This window comes from Elephas maximus, chromosome 2 (genome assembly GCF_024166365.1).
Source record: "Elephas maximus indicus isolate mEleMax1 chromosome 2, mEleMax1 primary haplotype, whole genome shotgun sequence".
In the NCBI taxonomy this organism is placed as follows: domain Eukaryota; kingdom Metazoa; phylum Chordata; class Mammalia; order Proboscidea; family Elephantidae; genus Elephas; species Elephas maximus.
The window spans coordinates 82,743,555-82,748,806 of NC_064820.1; the positions used below are offsets into that span (position 1 = coordinate 82,743,555).

Here is a 5,252-nt window from a genome sequence, read left to right on the forward strand (position 1 = left end):
TTGTGTGTTACACCATTAAGATCTTAGGATTATTTATTATAGCAGGTTCTTACCCTGACTAATAAATTCTAAGACCCTTATATGAAAAGAATACTATTATAATTACCTTCTCAATTCATAATACAAATAAAAATGAAGGCATAAAAGACTGATTATTCTAGTAAAAGTCCAGAAAATACTTCTTTTTTCTTTCTTTGTTTTTTAAATTGTACTTCAGATGAAGGTTTACAAAGTAAACCAGTTTCTCATTAAACAATTAATACACGTATTGTTTTGTGACATTGGTCACCAACCCAATGACATGTAAAAATATGGAATGATTCACAAATTTGCGTATCATCCTTGTGCAGGGGCCCTGCTGCTTCTTTGTATTGTTTCAATTTTAGTTTACGTGCTGCCGAACTGAGCACCAGAAAATACTTTTTTCTTAATGACTTGAACAGGCATTAACAGTTCTGCAGTTCTAATAAGTATCAAATCTCCATTTTTGGTGGATCCCTGCCACAAAACTGAGGGCTAAGTGTTTCCTTTACCTGTAATTCCTTCAAAAATGATTCAGTTTTTAAGAAGTTATTTGTTTTCAGTATTGCCCAAATGATGGTATCAATATATCAGAATACAAGGCCTTGTCACACCTTCTTAACAAGGAGGAAAAACAGATGTATATGTATTTCGTAATCATTTAAAAATTTTTTTCCCAACCTTATGTTCTGGTACAATAAGAAAAAATGCTTGTGCCATTGGCGTATGTTTTTAAGAAATACTTCTGTCATTGTTAAACATCAAAATGTGCTCAGCATATTCAGATAAATTCTAACTTGCACAAATCATCTTTGGAAACGGCTTATTCTATCTCAGAGGCTTTACTCACCACAATCCTGTATTGTGCTACTTGACCAAGTTAAGAATGTTTGGCTCATAAGCATAGTGAACCTCCACTTATTCTTTCTCTTAGCTGCTTTCAATTGACTATTCAGAGGTTAGTTTTCCCTACACAGAGTCATTGAACTCAGTCGTCTCAAAATAGCTAAAACAAAGCAGTATGGATCAGTTCCAGGTTCAATGGTCACACTGTAGGAACACAATTCATTTGTTAATTAAATGCACACTATCTACACCACTGCCTCCTGCCAGCTCCAAGTTTCTGTTTCCAGGAACTCTCCGTTTGCCTTAGGAGTAGAAATAAAATAGACACCTCTCTTTGCCCTTCCTAAATAATCTTCTGTAGAAGCTCTTCTCCCACTCCTATTTTTTAAACATAAGCTTGTAGATTAGCCTACTGGAAATTTTGTGAATGTCAACTTATTGTTGCGTGCTGTCAAGTCGATTTCAACTCATTGTGACCACATGTGACAGAGTAGAACTGCCCCACAGGGTTTTCTAGGCTGTCGTCTTTAAGGGAGCAGATCGCCAGGTCTTTCTCCCACGTCGACTCCCCTACTTGCCTCAAAAAACAAAAGACAAGGAAACCACATCAATAATATGGTAGTCTAATTTTGATTAGATGAGCCTGGTTTTGATCCAAACTTGTAGACAGATTGTGCCTGGCTATGGCTCGAACCTGCTCCATTGTGAGCTCCCTGAAGGCAGGGACTGAATTTGGTTTTCTGATGTAGCCCCAGCGTGCCAAAATTTCTCAGTAAATATTTTGTTGAAAAGAGGAAGTATCAAGGGATAAGGCTGGAGAACCTCATATGCCATACCATGGAATTTGGACTTCATCCTAGAGGTTATGAGGAATCAGTAATTTTAAGTAGGGAAGTTATATTAAAAAAAATTTATTTTTAGAAAGCTCCCTCTTCCTTGAACTGAAACTATCCTCTGAGGTCATGTTTTAGCAAAATAACAGATTGGCACACAAAACAAAGGATATTATCTGTGAGTATGGTGCTCCATTACGAAACCATCTATATGAGACCAAAAGGTAAGCAATTACTCTAAAACAAAGATGAGAAGATAAGGGGGCTGGGAAATTAGAGTATTGGAAATGGAACAACCAGAACACAATGCAAGAGAATGAAAAAGGTAACTAATGTCACTGAATGATTTGTGTAGAAATTGTCAAACGGGAACCTAATTTGCTATGTAAAATTTCACCTAAAACACAATAAAATATTATTAAAAAAAAAAAAAACTCCCTCTGGCAGACATGCTGGATGCGCTGGACTGTAAGCTATGTGAGGAGTGGGGACTCCCTCTGTCTCGTTCATCAGGTTATCCCCAGTATTGAGCACAGTGCTTGCAATATGGACTTTACTCAAAAGACATCTACTGAATGAATGAATGAATGAATAAAGAAATCTCTGAGAATAGTTTCTGAATCACCAGAAGAATAAGGACATTTTAAGACCTCATGGGGAATTTTGCCTTTCTCTAGGATAGCTCTATGATTTGATTTCTGAGCTAGTAGTTCTTGATCTATCTAAACCTCTTCAGAATTCACCAGAGCAGAGAGAAATGTTATCTGACCTGGAGAAATCTCTTTGGACGCAACTAGACTCATCTCTTGGGGTTCAGCTGGAACCGATTCGTTCTTTCACACATGGGGAAGGATAAGTCGTCTTCCTTGAGGACACTTTCCCAAGGGACATTTGCAGGAGGCTGATGTCCTCTTTAGTCCATTCCCAAAGTAATAGCACTCCAAAGGAAGGGTACAAACCATATGATGACCAGCAGCTAATTTTATGGCTGATAAAACATGTTTCAACATTGGGCTCCCAGATAATGTGTTTCTATGGGTCAACTGGACAGCCTCTGGAATGCTGACCTCTGAAAATGGGCATCACAATCTGACATTGGAGGCTGTTCCTCGCCTCTGGTGTCCACATAGCTCGGTAAGTCTTGCTTCTCACCAAGCCTCCTCCCTTGCTAACCCAGACTGTTCCTAAATACAAATGAGAAAATTAAACATTTACCTTGATGAGAAAACAGCACTCTCTCACTGACACTTCCTCACACCCTCACCAATGTGATTTAGTTGTAGTTTTTAGTAGCTGTTTTTACATTTTAATTATTTTGTAGAGTTAAAATATGTAATAATGGATAACTGTGCAATACATTAAATACTTATGGGTATGTTGTGCCTTCTGTTATAATATAAAATCCATCTATTCTGGTTGATGGATTTTAACCTCACACAGAATACTTTAAACTCCATTTGGACTTGTGCCTACAATCACCTTAGCAAAGTCTCTTAAGTAACTGCGCACAGCCTAATTAGTATGCATTATCAATTAACAAACTTAATAGCCGGCAGATTGATTAGATCCTCTGTTGCAGGGGCAGAGCTGAAGCGAAACAGAATGAAAAATCATTGCACGCATACACTGCAGCTTTGTTATTTTCTCAGATCCCCTCCTCCTCCTTCATATTCTTTTAATTAATGCAGGCATATGGTTCTGCATATCTGGTAAGCCCAAGCTTTGCCTCACTCTTTCTTAAAGCTCATTCTTAAACAGAGGGAGTCCATGCCTCCCTTTTCTTTGAGGGACTCTTGCTTATAATGATTTTCACCCCTCTTCTCGCCCTTTGCATAGCACTGAATTCTAAAGGGTTGCTTCTCCTAGCTTGATTATCCTCCCGGTGGTGGAAATGGGAGAGGAATACAAAGATGAGTGGGAAGCGAGTGCTTTTTAACACAGAAGACAGCTCGGGAGTCACATCGGTGGGCTTTAACAACCGTAAAGTGCTTCTGGCAATTATTTCCAAAAAGAATGGTACAAATGGACTGTCCTGTTACATCTTGTCTATTTTTGATGGACTGGAAACAATATGAATAAATGAAAGAAAAATCCACGTTTTCTGAAAGCAAGGATCAAGCTAAAAGGAGTTGCCAACTGCGCTGTTCATAAAACGCAGGCATTATAAGAATTTTATACCTTCCATAAACATTCCACATAAAACTCTAAAAAAGGCTTCTGAAGACATTTCCAACACCATAAATTGTCACCTTGTAGTGCTGGTTTGGATTTTATTTTTCTATTTTAACAAAATAAAGGTTCATGCCAGTTTTTTTATTTATTAGCTATTCTCAGGTATGGTATCTTTTTGTTTCTATGTGGGAACAGTTATAATTGGGATATGAAGGGGGCACAGAGAGATTTTAATGTCCAGTCCAGAGGTTACCGCTATGCTTTCGGTGTATTGACTGTTCCCACCAAAACCATACTAGGGATAATCCCCAGAATTCCAGCTGTCATGGATTGAATTGTGTCCCTCCAAAATGTGTGTCAACCTGGCTAGGTCATGATTGTCAGTATTGTGTGGTTGTCCTCCATTTTGTGATCTGATGTAATTTTCCTGTGTGTTGTAAATCCTAATCTCTGTGGTCAATGAGGCAAGATTTGCTTATGTAAAAGAGGATTAGGATGGGGTGTAACACCCTTAATCAGGTCACGGCCCCTATCCAATGTAAGGGTAGTATCCCTGGGGTGTGGCCTACATCAACTTTAACAAGAGATAAAAGGAGAGAGAATCAAGCAGAAAGGTAGGGTCCTCATTACCACCAAGCAAGAAGAGCCAGGAGTGGAACATGTCACTTGGCTCTGGAGGCCATGTGCTGAGAAGCTCCTAGACCAGAGAAAGATTGATGACAAGAACCTTCCCCAAAGTCAACAGAGAGAGAAAGTTCCCCTGGAGCTGGTGCCCTGTATTCAGACTTCTAGCCTACTAAACTGTGAAAGAATAAAATTTTGTTTCCTAAAGCCATCCAGCTCTAGTCAACTTTTTCTTGACCAGCCTTCTAGAGGAAGGCCCTGCCTGCCTCTCTTACCTCTCCTCTTTGCTCACCACACTCTGGCCACACTGGCCTTCTAATTCTTTCAGGAATACACAAAGTTCATTCCTTCCTTCTTCCTGGGATGCTCATTCCCTAAATCTTCTTATGGTTTGCTCCCTCTCATCATGCAGTTCTCAGCTCAAATGTCACCTCCTCAGAGAGGACTTCCTTGACACTCAATCTAAAGCAATGCCCATGCCCTCACCCAACCAGCAGTACTCTTTTCATCATTGTTGATGTCATAGCTTTGCCACTATTTCAAATTATCTTACCTATTTTCTTCTTTGTTTGATATCTTCATCTGTGTAAAAATGCAAGCTTTCCAACACCAAGGACTTCATCTGTTTATTCACTGCTGTTTGGCTTCAACATTGAGCACAGTGCACAGTGCCTGGTACATTTTAGGTGCTTAATAAATATTTGTTGAATGAAAATATCATTGAAAAATGAGTAGAGAATGAGCAGGGAGAGTGTA

The 5,252-nt window shown here is 39.0% G+C and overlaps 1 non-coding gene across 1 annotated transcript; it reads right to left on the minus strand.

Annotated features, from left to right (window-relative positions):
- Positions 1–305: 305 nt before the first annotated feature.
- LOC126070790 (U6 spliceosomal RNA) lies at positions 306–410 on the minus strand. The gene has a single exon (XR_007516307.1). It is a non-coding gene; the product is annotated as a U6 spliceosomal RNA (small nuclear RNA).
- Between the last annotated feature and the right edge of the window lie 4,842 nt (positions 411–5,252).